At 33.6% G+C, this 16,637-nt stretch overlaps 1 non-coding gene across 1 annotated transcript; it reads left to right on the top strand.

The window, feature by feature from the left end:
• Positions 1-11,083: 11,083 nt before the first annotated feature.
• LOC143678599 (U2 spliceosomal RNA) lies at positions 11,084-11,274 on the top strand. The gene has a single exon (XR_013173379.1). It is a non-coding gene; the product is annotated as a U2 spliceosomal RNA (small nuclear RNA).
• Positions 11,275-16,637: the final 5,363 nt, after the last annotated feature.

Below are 16,637 nucleotides of genomic sequence, written 5' to 3' on the forward strand. Positions count from 1 at the left end.
GTGACTCGGCCATACAGGTCAGTGCTTTCTCAGAGCTGGGAACTGTGATGAGGGCTGTGTACATGCGCAGGTCTGGCAGTGCCACAAACTGATGTTCTCTGAGCTGACGGGTGTGACTGGGGGTGGGGAGGAGGCTAAGCATGCATGCATGTCTAGGAGTAACATAAACCAATGTGCAGAGTCAGTGTGGGTGGGGTGAGGCTATGCAAGACGATAGGTGGGGGTTGGGTGCAGCCTGGGTGTGGAGGTTAGCGCTTAAAGCCTTTATGCACTGGCAACAGCCTGTAGGGAGCAGGGAGAGGAAGGTATTCCTTGGGAGGGGTGCAGGAAAGGTGGATTGTGCTGCACTTGGGGTGGGGGGGTGGGTACACACACTGGGTGGTGGTGGAATAGGAGCGCTTGGAGCACGGGGAGTGGAGGTGGGTGATAGGGTTCAGGTGTGTGGTGTGTGGGGTGACTTGCGGGTCATGGGGCTGCACTGGTGAGGGTAGTGCATTCAAGGAACATGGCTTGGCTTGCTTCCTAGCTCCCATCTCCCCATCCGTGCACTCCTTTGGGCTCTGTGCTTCCACATCAGGCTCCAGCTCTCTGCTTCTCAGTTCCTCAGCTTTTGCATCCAGGGTATCCTATGTGGTTCAGAAGAGTTTCCCAGATCAGTTGCACTCTTGAATCACCATCTCAGTCACCCTCCTGTGTCCCTTCTTTAATTTTTTCTTGCAGCAGAGCTGAACGTGATCTACCCTATTTGGCCATCTTTCTGGAACTCAGTTTAGTTTAATTTTATAACACTAAACAGAGGCTATGTATTAAAACAAAAATTAAAATAATGGTTTTGCCTATTTGGTCATCCTCAAAATATGTGCCTAGTATCACACTAAGTGCTAATGAAAAAAGAGAAAATGTGCTTTGTAGTTTTAAAGTATTCACAAAGTTTAATTTAAAAAGTGTGGTGTAAATATTTTACACTCTATGTAACTATCCACAAGGTAGTTTGATCTCCCCATCTATGTTATGAAGGAGCAAGGATCAAAAGAAAAATTAAGTTTTGTTGCCGGATACGTGAGGCTTATTATTAGGAAATCATTTTATTTTCCTATATTTTGTTGCATCCCAGACAAGTCTATAGAGTATTCAAAATTGCTCTGAGAAAAGTTCAGTACTCTTAAATTATTCCACTGAATCAAGATGATTAAATTGATTATGATGGTGTGTCTTCCTTTCCTTAGAAGTAATAGGCAGGATGGGCTACAGGGTAGGAAGATGTAAAGGGAAAACTAAATTTGTAGAGTCTGTTCTGCTTAACTGATGTTGCCACTGAGCAACCTTAGTAAGAGATTATTGAAATGTGTGCTCCAGCTGGGAGGAGCTTATCCTCCCAGAAGGAGACATACTTTGATAAAATTATTTAGGTCCCAGGACACTCCTCTCAGTCCCTAGCCAGTTCCCAGAGGACCAAATTGGGCCTGATCACGTAAGCTAATTGAAATTTGGCCACTATCGTGTAACGATACCATATAAACTATATGCAAGCAGTTAGAGGAGGAAGAAGAAGGTGATGGAAGAGAATCTCAGAGACAGAGAGAGAGAGAGAGAATCTGATATGGGAAGAGAGGAGGGGACTCCCAAGTTTTGCTTGGGACTGGGCCAGTCGGACCCTGAAAATGCTGTCTCCAGGATTCCTCAGCGCTCCCCTTTGGGTATTGGCACTATCCCACATGGTGATGTAACTATGTCTTATTACTAATAATCTTTTAATTTCTTTAATCTTTTAATTACTTTCCTAATAAATTCTGGTATTATATCAGTAAAATATGTGTTGTCTGCAAACCCAAGCCTATAAATTAAGTGGTCACAAATATCAGGCTGCCTTTCATGCGGCAGAAGGCCTAAATTCTACTCTATATTCCTGTTCTGTTTTAGAGCTTGGGTAACAAGAACTGGGGCCACTGGCATACTGGAAATTAAAAATCAAGACGAATCTTGACATCCTTAAATTTTATCTGTCTGTTCTTGGACCTGAATGGTACATTTGAATGTTATCATTTTTTTTTAACACATTATATTGGCAAAGAAATGGGTATTCTAAATTTAGGAGGTTAAATTTATAGTATTTATAAGATGGCTAAAATAAATGCTCTCTTTGACCCATGAAGAGCATATTCAAGGAATGATTCTAAGGAAATTGTCAGAGAAGTACAAACAAATATATGTATAAGAATGTTTATCACATTATTCATTACAATGAAAAATTGGAAATATCTTAGAGTGGTCAGTCCAATAAATTATGAAATACCATAAGATGAATATTAACGAACCCTTAAACCATGCTTGTAAAATCTAGAGATATGAAAATTCCTTAGTGTGATGCAATAAAGAAAAATAGATGCAAAACTGTAAAACACCATCATCTCAATTTTTAATTTTTTTAAATTATAGAATAACGTGTGAGCTTCATGCTGCTTTTGGTCCACAAATATACTGTTTGATAAGCGGTTTTTATATCAACTTTTCTAGCATTAGAAATGGAAAGATTTAACATAAAACCTGACAGCCATCCACATCTTAGAAATCATAACATTTCCTATAAATCATATGTTGATACATATGGTTGTTTGGAACTGTATGTACTGCAGTAAAAACATGTTCTTAAACTTAATCCATTCCTGTGTGTGCGAATTCATTTTAAGTAGAACTTTTTGATGAGGTTACTTCAGTTAAAGTGTGGCTCAACCCAATCAGGATGGTTCTTAACCCTATTACTGGAGTTCTTTATAAGCAGATTGGAATTCAGACAGAGAGAAAAAAGCCATGAGAAGCAAGAAGCTGAAATTCAAGGGAATCCATAAAAGAACAGGGAAGCCAGGGGAGGTGTATTGGAGCCAAGGAGAAAGGATCTCAGGCAGCCAGCCCCAGAAGACCAGTACTCAGGAAGAAAGCATTGCCTTGAAGATACCTTGATTTCGAGTGAGCTAATATTTTCCTATTGTTTAAACCAAACTACTCTGCAGTATTTGCTTGAGCAGAAAAGGAAACTAAAACTATATGGGACATGATTAAAAGATGATGTGCTGGTTTGAAAGGAAGTATGCCCCCTAAGAAAAGCCATGTTTTAATATAAATCCCATTTCATAAGGGTAGAATAATCCTTATTTAATACTGTATATTTGAAACTATAATGAGATCATCTCCCTAGTTGATGTGATTTACTCAAGAATGGTTGTTAAACTGGATTAGGGGATGACATGTCTCCACCCATTTGAGTGGGTCTTGATTGGTTTACTGGAGTCCTATAAAAGAGGAAATATTTTGGAGAACAGAGATTCAGAGAGCAGAGAATACTGCAGCACCACAAAGCAGAGAGTCCACTGGAGATGAAGAAGGAAATCGCCTCCTGGGGAGCTTCATGAAACCAGAAGCCAGGAGAGTAAGCTAGCAGATGATGCCGTATTCGCCAAGTGCCCTTCCAGCTGAGAGAGAAGCCCTGTGTTCGCCATGTGCCTTCTCATTTGAGAGAGAAACCCTGAACTTCATCGGCCTTCTTGAACCAAGGTATCTTTCCCTGGATGTCTTTGATTGGACATTTCTATAGACTTGTTGTAATTGGGACATTTTCTCGGCCTTAGAACTGTAAACTTGCAACTCATTAAATTCCCCTTGTTAAAAGCAGTTCTGTTTCTGGTATATTGCATTCTAGCAGCTAGCAAACCAGAACAGATGACCACATACATCTATCTCTCAATTTTAAGTTGCTTATAAATGAAAACTATTGGTTTTAATTAAAAAACTTATGTGTTAATTTCAACTCAAGAAAGATAAAGAATTCCACATACAGAAAAAAGAAACATATTACTTAAAAACAGGTTTATACAAATAATTAACAGCAATTTAAAAGTAAATACATGGAAAAAAGTAAACATGTGGGATTTTTACATTAAATATAAGATAACAAAATTCATTATATTCTTCCAAAAAAGGAAGGGTGAAGGGTGGTTGTTGTTGGAGGAGGGTTAGAGGGAATCATACTTTGAAAGGGTATTCTTTCTACAATATTTTGTTCAATTATTTTCTAAGACTTTGGGAACTTATCTTTCAGGCAAATTGTGCCTTAAATAAGTTAGGACACAGAAAACCATTCTTACAATGTTATGATACAGGGTGGGCCACAGTGGCTCAGCAGGCAGAGTTCTCGCCTGCTATGACGGAGACCTGTGTTCAATTTCTGGTGCCTGCCCATGCCAAAAAAAAAAAAAAAGGTTATGGTACAGAAAATCATGCTTAATATAATGTGATTTAAATGAATTCTTAATATAACATAAAAATCTAAAGATGGGCATGTCTTAAGCCACAGAGAAATAACACGTGTTAAAACCAGACTGTAGCAGAAAAAAAAGATGGGTACATACAGCTTAAATATGCTCACAAAGTAACATGCAGCACAATCCAAATTTGTTTTCCTTGATATACTCTGACTAGAAAATATTATTGAAAATATTGTTAAATTGTGAGGATCTCTCTGCCTAAAACCATAATGTCAAACTATCACTTCTTATTGCACATTTATTTTTAGTGATTTTATATGAAAAGCATTATACAAAGAATAGAAGTCGTTACCTTAAAAGTGGTATCAAGTTTCATGAGTTATTGTGATGAAAGCCTTTTCAGAGTCATCACTGTTTGACATAATCTTTGAAAGAATCAGCTTATTTGGCCTACAGGCCACCTGAGAACTTAGAAACAAAGAGCTGCCTATGCAGGTTGTGTTTTGAAATTGTGGGGAATATGGGGAATGAACAATGAGCAGTTGAGTGGGCCTATGTAAGTTCCTTTTCACCAACCCCCAATCTTAAAAGTAGAAAAAGAAAAAAGGAAACAAGACTTACTGTCAAGCTGAGTTAGGCTGAGTTAGGCTAGAATGGAGCAGATGGGAGAGGGTCAGACCTCAGGGACAAAAGGCTCCTGCCATTTTATGGGCACAGGGGCCAGCAGGTGGAAGAGGGGAAAGAAACAGGAGTGGGGAAGTCCTGAGTATCCAGTACTGAGCCAGACTGTAGAGTAGTAATTTCAGTGTCTCCCCATTCTCCCCTGATAAGGAGATTTCAAGGTGTCCTGAGAAACCTCAGCTTCCAGCCCTCTAGTAGCTAGGCACGTGGACTAGGATGCAGATACGTATAAGAACAGACTGTCCAGGGGACTTAGTCCTTGATTGTAACTGCCTTGTGAGCCCTCAAGACACTGGTATCTGTGAGGGGAAGGAAGCTTTCCCTCAGGAGGCCTGTTAGAGAAAGCCTTTCTAATTAATTATGGTTAGGTCTGAAAAACTACACATAAATTGGCCAGATGTCAGATTCCTCACTTATATTAAGTATAAAATTGTCATGTTAGTGTTGCTGAGCAAGGGGGCAAGCCTGAAGAGCGCAAAAGTCAATGTGATGACATCAAAATTTCAAGGAAAGAGAGTATATCACAAGGAAGTCTAGCAACGAGACAGGAGACAAGGCTCGAACCTGCCTCCCCAAGCTGAAAAGGTACAGGATTTTTATACAGTTTGAAAGGGGTTGATTTAAGGAGGTGGAAGGAGGTGGCAAGATGGGGTGAGATGACAGTTCTAGGGGCAGGAGTAAGTGGAGCACGCGCAGTGAAGCTCATACCTGCTCATACATCACATGATCAAAAAACGGAAGCTTTAGCAGGAGGAGGGGTGGAGATTTTAATATTTTAATTAGGTAAAGTAACTTTAAGTCAGAATTTTGTTGTTTTGTACATGGGCTAGTAGGCGTAGCCAGAATTTTCTGATTTTGTTCTGTTTGAACTGGCCAATGAGGTAGAAGTAGACAAATAGAACTGGGCAGGACAGAGCCTTACCAAACACTGGGGTGACTGCTGGAGCCACTCCCACAGTGTGTCCAGGATAATCAAGGGGAATGTCTAAGAGGCAAGAAAAGGGGCTTGTAGGCAATTTCATTAGTAAATGACTGTAAACTGTTGTAATAATAAATCAAGATAATGGAAAGGGAAGAAAACAATGGACTAAAATGGAAAGATGATTTTTAAGTCAAAAGGCAATGTGCATAAATGTAAGTAATTCATTGGGAAATAAATACTTCAAGTATTATGACTAAAACACAAGCTTCTGAAATTTGTTTACACACCAAGAAAGGAACATAGGAAAACCTGCATCATTTCCTAAAAATCATGACCTCAAAAAAACAAGAAAAATCTGGGTATCTAATATACAAAATATCACCACATCTTTAAAAATGTGTTTTAATGTTTTCTTGGTTTTTCTTTATGATTTAAAATGGCCTTTATCAGATTTTAACGTATTTGATTCTCACAATCAGCTTACCAACCCCATTTTAGGCTTATCATTTTTATTTAAGAATCCCCAAATCCCCTCCTATCTCTTCCATTTCCCTTTTTGCTTGCTTGTTGTGTAGAGGTTTTATGTTTCCATTATGAAAGAAAATAAAATAAAGTGAAAAGTAAAGTAAAGTAAAACAAAGCAAAGTAAATGATAAAAAGAAAAGTAAAGTAAAATAAAATAAATCTGCAAATCAAGGAAATTACTTTATAGACTATTTCTAATATGCAGTAAAGAACTAAGAAGTATAAGGTCTTGCTGATTCAAAATTCATTTTCTATCCCATTTCATTGTATGTCACAAATACAGATATTTTTCTACATTGTACATTGAACAGTGTATCTCCATAAGGAAACAATGAAACTTCTTTTTCTCCGACCCACCCCATCCCATCTCATCTCAACAGACAGAACATTACCTTCAGGTTGGAGAATGTCCAACCTGAGTACTGATCTCTTTCTCTTGATTCCCTCTTTTCAAATGGCTTGTTTCCTTTGAGATATAAAAGTGTTGGGATTAAGAGTGAGGTCTTTATGCCAATTCGATGCTTATACAACAATACTACAGATCACAGCATATAGGAAAATGGGAATAAAACAAGCATGTTGTGTGGAAAATATTGTCTTTGGAGACACTTAAAGAGTTTCTATCTTATTTTCAAATATGATTAATATTCATTTGTAGGGCAAGGAAGAAAAAGTAACCATTAATGCAAAATAAAAGATGAGGATTTTTTGTTTCAGAGGAAATTTTCTATGCCATTATGAAACAAAAATAGACTGAGTAGCAAGTTGTTCAAGCATGAAAAAATAAGGAGGGTGCAAAAAAGAAAATGCAGACACAAATAAGAACTAGAGAAAGTTAGATAGCAGTTCATATATAGAAGTCTTCAGAATGAATGAGAATAGTAAAGCAGGTTAAATAAGACAAAGAAAGGGAATTTTCAGATTGAGTTAAGAAAACAAAAACTGAGCTATATGTCGTCTTAGTAAGAACAGATAGTGCAGAGTGAAAAAAATAATTGAAAATGAATATTTTTTCAAAGAAATGCAGATAAAACCAAAACAAGAATGGTGAATTAATTTCACATGAGTTAGAATAAGGATGAATATACAAAAGTACTAAGTGATTTTATGTAATGACTAAGGTCCAATTTATTAACTTTTTATGAGTCACAAAACTTAAACTAAAAGTTCACACAAAAATTGACATTAAAATATATAATATTATAACTACTACAAATGAAGAATATACTTTAGTGGAAAATGAAAATGCACCTCCAAAACTAAGAGTATAATCCTTTTGCTAATTGAACATATAAAAATGTTGGTCTTGTACTTGCCATTTTAATAAATAATATTACATATAGATAGAGATGATAGAGAAACAGATTGAGGTGATAGTCATACAGGTAGAATAGAAATCTAGGTATTGATAGCTTAACATTTTTATAGAGGTTTAACATGAATAAACAAGAATTTCAGTATTCTCTAGTGAATGGATCAATGTACTTACCTATTTTTTATGCACACAGGTAAACACTACCAAAATAAAAAATAAAAAAAAATAGAAGAATTCCAACATCCAGCAAGGCTGTGTTCTTTCCCAGAAATTTTAAAGAGATGTTAAATTATAATAGATTCTGAGAAACAGATGTCCAGAATTGTTGTAAAAATTTGCCTCCCATTAGCAGTGTATGAGACTTCTATTTACTCATTATCCTCACTATTACTTGGCGTTGTCAACCTTATTAATTTTAGCTATATTGGTTTCTGTGTAGTGGTATCTCATTGAAGTTTTAGTTTGTATTTCCCTCATGAATAATGATGTTGAATATATTTTTACTGGGTATTGGCCATTTAGATACTGCCTTTATTGAAGTGCCTCTTCAAGTATTTTGCTCATTTAATAATTAGATTTTGCTTTCTTCTTTTTTATTCGAAGTGAGGTTTTATATGCTTTAAAGTTTTATTTGTGTGTTTAAAGGAGTTACTATATATTGTTTGTCAGCTGGTAAATGACCCACATGCGCTTAAAGATAATATAGGTCAAGTTGATAAACACCGTTGTTTAATTTTCTGTTTTTACTGAACATATGTTGACTTCTTCTATCAGTTAATAAGTTAATAAGACTCTCAGGTTTGCTTTGTATATTTTGGATATGTACAATTGGGATTATTTTGACTTACTATGAATCAATTTTTTAATCATGAAATTTCCCCTGTAATCTCTACTGCTGTTTCTTGTCTTAAATTCTACTTCATCTGACATTAATATAATCACCTCCACCATTCTTATATATGGTTTTCATGGAATATCTTCTTCCAGTTTTTAATTTTAGCCAAAAACTGTAGCTTTATTTTTAAAGTGGGTATATTGATAATAATATGCAGTTGAGTTTTGTTGTTTGATTTTTTCTCTCAATCTGACAATACTTATATTTTGATAAAAATGTACAACCCATTTATAGTTGTTCTAATGACTTAATATAGTTGGGTTTAAGTCTACCGTTTTGCTATTTGTTTTCTATTGTTCCAACTGTTTGTTGTTGTTTTTCCATTTTATTCTGCCTTCCTGTCTTTCTTTTAAAGGAATCATTTTCTTTTAAATGAAAATTTAAAGGAAAGAAAATTCAATTTGATTAAAAGTAACAAACCTTTAAATGTACTATTAAAATATATTCTTGTAGTAATTACTTTAGGGAGTAAAAAAGCAGTATTGATTTATTGCATTTAATATTAACAATTTCCATTCAATGCCAAATATCTTTTAACACTGACTTCATTTATTCCTTATACTATTGTTTTATATTTTTTATTTTATATTGCTATAAACCATTTTCATTGTTACTTAAAATAATTAATAGTATTTTATATTTATCCATATATGAATCATTTCCCATGCTTTTCATTCTTTTCTGAAGCTTCTTGCTTCCATTTGGGATCATTTTATTCTATCTGGGATCTTTTTCCTTCAACCTGAAGAACTATTTTAATTTGTCTCTACTTTACCAGTCTGCTGGTAATAATATCTCTCAAAGTTTGTACTTCCGAAATCATTTTATTTTACCTTCATATTTGCAAATATTTTTCTCTAGATAAAGAATTTTAGGTTGATGGGCTTTTTAAAAAATCTTTTTAAAAACACCTATCAGCATATTAAAGATGACATTCCATTGTTTTATTACCTTTATAGTGTCTATTGAAAACTAGTTCATCTCCATTCTTATTGTTACTTTCTTGGAGATTTTATTTTAGATTTTTCTCTTCACTTTTGGATTTTATCGGTTTGACTAGTTTTCATGTAGCTGTAGTTCCCTCTCTTTAAATTCTGTGTCAATATATTCTTAAAATGCAATATTACTCAGCAATTAAAAAGAATGAATTCCTGATACTGGCATATGTAAAGTATGTGTTTATTTCAAAACATTTGAGATTTTGAGTGAAAGGAGTTTTAAACAAAAGATACACATTTTAGGATTTCCTTTCTGTGAAGTTCTAGAACAGGTAAAACCAATACATGGTAGAAAGCACTACTGTGAGAAATGGGTTGTTGATTGACAGGAAAGGGGCATAAGGACAATTTCTGAGATGATGATGTTCACTTATGAAATGGTGTTTTGTCATCCTTTATGCATTTTTCAAAACTCATTAAATGGTTTAATTGATATTAAGCACATTTCACTATATGTAGATTTTTAGCTCATCAAAAGCAAAATATAAACAGTGTTGAATTCTAGTTTTAATGGCAAGCATGATGAAGTATTTAAGGGTTAATCATATGGACGTCTGCAATTTATTTTGAAATCAATCAAAAATAAATTAATGGGTGATTAGATTTATGGATAAATAAAGGTATTGTAATATGTCATAGTCTGTACAATTCAAAACTAGTTATAATTGCCAGAAGTTATGCTAAAATTAATATTCTTTCACATCTTCATGCTCAGCTTGCATATATTCTAATAGAATAACATTATGACCAATATCAGCGCATTCATCAAATTGCAACACACATACTTTATCAGTTTTGCTTGTTTGATGCTTTTGTTTGTTCTATGACATGATCTTCCAAATTATTACCCAATTATAATCTAAATAAATCAAATTATGGAATTTTTAGAAAGTGTCATTTGAATTGCCTTTCTCCATTGATTCACCAAATGTTTCCAAAGAAACATCTTTGATATTTTCACTATTTTCTTACAATGTTATAAGATTCATTAATCTTATCATTACAAACTACTGCTTTATAAAACATCCCCAATAAGCCCTGAAACTTTGAGATAAGACCTGGAACTTAGAGGTACCAGTCTCCCAGAGCATCAAGCAGTTGCATTCCTGTAGCCTATATTGTCGACTCTCCTTTCAGCATAAAGAAGTTAGAATGGTATTGCTCAGGTATCCCTGAAGATTGAGGGAATGATCAAATGAGAGGGAGAAGGTTAATAGAGAAGTTAAGATTTAATAAATGATTATGACTACTGACTCATTATACAGGTATTTCTTTTTAGTTTCTATTGTATTAGAATAGTCAGAAGGAAATACCTGAAATTGTGGAACTGTAACCTACACTATACTTCAAAATTTGCTCTATAAACTACTTGTTAAACTGTATTTTGAAATTTATCATTTTTCTTTATTATATTTTACAATAAAAAATGTTTAAAAAATCCCCAAACACTAATGTTTACATTTAAATATTAAAAACTTGTTTCTTTTTATCACTTCTAGGCCTTTTGGCTAAGATCAAGTGTAGTATCTGTTCTTATCAGTTTAATATCTGATACATCCTCTATCTGAGGACAAAACATTAAATGGATTTTTGGAACTGGGAGATGAAATAGGAGCTTGCTCCATCCACTCCACGTATCGACCTGGTATTGCAGTACTTCCAGGAAAGGTGCACCCCTCGGAGGAACAGTAAATGTGTGAAAAACCTAAAAAAAAATAAAGCTTGTTTCTTTTAGCTTTTGAGTATTAAATAATATTGTTAATAGTTCTAACTTCCCATGCAAGGAAAGAATACAACTTGTTTTAAAATATCAAATATGATTAAACAGGAAAAACAAAAGTAAGAGCCCTGGAAAACAGAGTTTTCCATGATTTGACAACTGCCAACAAAGTAGTTATAATCTATATTGCATCTGTGTGAAGTTATTAGAAAATACCTTATTGATGTGACTGTTAGTGGGTATCGATGGTATTATCATCCATCAGATCAGTACATAAAGATGGAATCCATTTGTTTCATCAAAAATTAATTTTAACTTAAATATTATTTCAAGGATAGAACTGGATATCAGAATTGAGCAAACATTTTGAAAATGTAGCCTCACTTGCTTTACTCTGGATAAAGGATAAAAAGAGAATAATCTGAGTTTGCTGAAATTGCTATAAATTTCTTCTTCCGTTCTCATCAATATACTTTCATGAGACCAGTTTCTCTAATATGAATTATGGTTTTATACTGGGAAAAAAAGTTATAAATTTAATAATGATTTTCTATACTAATCACTGATGCATACTTTCAATGAACGCCATGCATACAAATATTTAAAATTTTTAATATGACAAATGAGACTGCTTTTTCTTTCTTAACCTACCTATATCCTTTTGTTTGAGAAAGAGAGAAGCCTAGATTGACACTCAGTTTTTAAAATAAGCAAAAAGAAAGATGGAATAACTTTTAACTAAGTTCCATGGCAGTAAAAGCATGTTTTCTCAGGGTGGAGACCAGAAGCTCAAGTCTGTTCTATGTCAACATGGCAAACTTGAATATGTATGGAAATAAAATTGTTGAATAGGCAGCTAGCTGGATTTCAGAGAAGTAAGTATGCATTAAAGACATAAATTCGGGTGTTGTCATCCTTATGAAAGTTATTTAAATATATGAAAATGGGAGATATCCCTAGGTAGTGTGTATAGTGAGAAAATAAATATAGGTACTAAAGTCTTATGAAATCTGGGAAATGAAGAAAAAAAGCAAATGAACCTGAAGGAGGAGTGATTTTGTGAAATGTTAGGAAAACCAGGAGAGTGCTATGTCTTAGAAACCAAGTGAAGCATGTATTTAAAGAAGGGAGGAATTTGGTGGAAAGTGGTGGCTGATTTTCAATAAAATTGAATCTGAATATTAACCATTGAATTTAGCAAAAGTAAGGTCTTTGATGACTTTGGAAAGAGCAGTTTAAATGGACCAGTGGAAGTCCAATCCAAAAGTTTTGTCTACTGTTTAGGGAGTATGGACTGAAAAAAATCGGGCTCTGCTTGATTGCTCTTTGAAGAACTTTAGTTGAAAACAGTATAACTCGCGTTGTTGCTAAAGTGTGAACTACATCTAAAGGAAAAAAAATACAAATAAATATTTATATAATATGTATATATTTTATATATGCATATGTTATATATATATATATATATATAAAGCTACTTTACTTGAAAAAGTATTCCAAATTCTATTTAAAAAAAACATTAAAATATGATGCTTTAGTAAATAATTAAATTTCCAGCACATAAATCTTCTAACCTAATACCTGCTTTTTCCTGCTTGGTGCCAAGACAGTCACATAATAAAATTAAAATAATATGAAATGACTGCAGTAAGAAAAGCCTAGATCCATGCACATTTAATGAGATGACGCTTTTTTAACAAAGACTAGAAACAGCATGTATCTAATTAGTTAGGGAAAAATTGCTGATTCCAACAAGAACAAGGATTTCCACCTCATAATGAAAAGTTATTTGTTGAATAAAATAAACACTGTTTCTATTATGGAGCCAAAGATCTTCATCCTCTAGGCAAGTATTCTTTTCAAAAGAAATTTCCATTGAAAGCATACCTATGTATAATGTGTAGTATGTGTGTGTACACTCTGAGTAAACCATAAAATAATAATACAATTCATATCATTTGATACAAATCAACAAAATATTATTACTGTCATGTTTCTTGTATAGAAGGCACATAATTTTCTGAGCCGTATATCTTGTCTTCAAGGAAGGATCATATCTGGTTAACTGTTTAACATGCTGTAGTACAGAAATCACAGCATTGGATATTGGAAATTCATAAATGTACAGTTACATTCTAGCATCTCTACTTTGTCTCTCCCAAGTCCCTTTTCCATTTTCTTTTGCTCTGTCTCTGTTTAGGGGCTTTTAAGTGTCTTAGCCTCATGAACTCTTGCTCAGCTAGCACCCAAACTGCTAAAGGAAATCACTGTAAGAAGTTGTCCTTTCAGAAAGATTTTTAAAAGGCAAAAACTGCAAATAATAAAGTGTACATATAAATCTGAAATGTCAAGTGTTTTTTCAGAGTGTATGCAAATTTTATTGATAAACCTCAAAAGCATCCATTACTACCACGTATAAAACATAAGATGGTTGTGCAATTTCCTTTCATTACCATTTAAGTAGCTATACCCAACATTCCATTTGCACTACATATACGAACACATTAATGGGAAAGGAAAAAAAAAACTTTAAAACTTTAAAAAACATTTGAAACTATAATTTCAGAATTATAGTTCTAAATGTGGTTTGAATTTGTAATGAATTTATGTGGAAATTTATTTGTTTGGGAGAGATGGGATTTAAAATGTTACATATGATCATTTGTAACTTTTCTTTCTCAAGTCTTCTCAACTCAGTAAATGGTATCGCTGTTCACTAAGTTACTCAGGTTAAAGACCTAAACATAGTTATTAATTCATCTCATTGTTACTTACTTGGCAAACCATGTCATATCTCACCTGGATTATAGAAAATCTCCTGGCTGGTAGATTCATTCTTGATACCTAGAAGCTATTCCTTACACCTCAACCAGAGTGACATCTTAAAAATATAAATTTCACTATTTAGAAGTACTTTTCACCTATGCGATGGTTAATTTTATGTATCAACTTAGCTAGGCTATGGTGTTCACTTGTTTGATCAAATACTAGTCTAGATATTGCTGTGAAGGTATTTTGTGGATGTCATTAACATATGCAATCATTTGACTTTAAGTGAAGGAAATTGCCTTGGATAATATGAGTGGGTCTCATCCAGTCATTTGAATGTCTTAAGTGCAAAAACTGAAATTCCCCAAAGAAGAAGAAGTTCTGCCTCAAGACTGTAATATAGAAATCCTGCCTGAGTTTCCATTCTTCTGGTGTGACCTATACAACATCAACTCCTGCCTGAATTTCCAGCCTGCCAACCTCCCCTACGAATTTCAGACTTGCAAGCCCTCACAGTCAACTGAGAAGTTCCTTAAGACAAACACATATCATATACATTTTTACCTCCTATCAGTTCTATTTCTGATACAATCTACAAAATTCCAATCTGCATGTCAGCGCCTACAGGCACCTTTATTATCTGCCTCTGCCTAATTTTCCATCCACATATCTAGCCACTCACTCAATTGCTCTTTGTACTCTAATCATGCTGGCCATCCTTTCATTTGTTTGAACTAGTACCAATTTCAGGGCCCATTATTTTCTGTTTCCTCTGGAACACACTATCCTCAGATTTATCCTTTTGTGATTCAGGTCTTAGAATAATGTCAGCATTCCAGAGAGTTGTTTCCTGACCAAAAATTGTTCTTGACCCCACTCAAACCTGACTCTGTATATCCCAGTAGCCTGATCAAAGACCCAAGTTCAAATGTTACCTACATTTACTCACTGTATGGACAAAATATATTACACTGCTGGACCTTATCTACAAAAACTGAAAATTCAGTACCTTCCTAAAAATGTTTAAAAAATGAAATAAAATTTCCCTTTATATATGCCACTACTTAGAGTTTAAAAAATGTTAATTTATTCTCTTTTCTGTTCACACATGCTTAAAAATAAAGCCTTGAGAAATCTAGAACTGTGGTGTATCTACTATCATCTGAAACAAGAAAAATTATTAGGTAGTAAGTACATTCAAAAGAAGTGAATATTTGTTTTATTAGATAGGAGTCCTAAGAAGAAAAAAAATGTAAGTTTTATCTAAAAATGTTATAATCAGACTGTTATGGGTATTGATCTTACAAAACAAATAGGCACAATTAAGAGGCCTTGAAAATACTTAATAGTTTCATTTCTCTTATATAAAATTCATAATAGTCATTTGTTACTACATGTGTGCTTACAGGATAAGAGTAATTTAATGTACAACATGCTTAATAAAACATATGGGACTAAATAACTTTTCTCAGTATATAAATGTACACCATGTAGTGTGCAAGCTTCCTTTGAAATGTTCTCAGTTGTTTCTAAAGATAAATATATCACAAGAGTTCTAGTTTTATGTTGCAGAAAGAAATCTGTTCTCAGACTTTGAATCTTCTTTCTCAAAGGGCACATCCTTTGTGCTCTGTATTGTACAACAAATGTCATTAGAGGAGAGAGAATTAATAGCTCTCATTAAAAACATCTGGAGAATTTCAGCACCACCATAACTGCTGCCAACTTGTTTCACCCAAGTAGAAATCAAGGTTAAATCCTTCCTTTTTACTTTTAAATTGTCGCTTTAAGATTATGATTATTTAGATGAAAGCTATTATACCAACATGAAGATTCAAATTCAGTTGCCATTCAGAAGTATAAAACTTTAGATTATCAATTTACTTAAATGGCTAAAAATTTTTCTTGACATTATATCATTTAATATGTGAAAGCATTGTTGACATTTCTGCAGTTAGAATGACAGAATGTTGATTTCCTACTATTACCATTATTCCTAAGGTTAACAAGGCAAAAATGATACTTTAAGGTGACTAATTTGTCATTATCATATGCAATTGATAAAAAACTATATCTTTAGAATTGCTACTTCATATGTATTGATATAATTCTGCAAAATAAAAAGAAAATACTTGAAGTTTAACTTGTTTAATTTTCACTTCTCAAATGGTTATTGCAAAATTCTATATTATGAAAATAAATATGTAAAGGGCATTTAAACAATAGATTTTAAATTCTTTTTGTAAAGTTTATTTTATATTTTGCCATGATTTTAAAGGTGCAGAGAATTATGGTTCATTTAAATAAAAGATATTCTTTATTTTTAAATCAATCATAGCACTAACTCTGCAGATAAAAATATATGATGAGAAATTAATGGTGATATGGTTCTATCAATCTGATAACCTGAGAGTGGCAAAACTATTAGCAAATATAATAGGATCTTTCCGATTTTTCTTTTAATTTTTGTTACTGATATTTATTCAAAAATCTAAATATTTGATTCACAATTACCTTAAGAATTTAAATTATTTCTCTCCATTTCATGCAGTC

This window comes from Tamandua tetradactyla, chromosome 3 (genome assembly GCF_023851605.1).
Source record: "Tamandua tetradactyla isolate mTamTet1 chromosome 3, mTamTet1.pri, whole genome shotgun sequence".
In the NCBI taxonomy this organism is placed as follows: domain Eukaryota; kingdom Metazoa; phylum Chordata; class Mammalia; order Pilosa; family Myrmecophagidae; genus Tamandua; species Tamandua tetradactyla.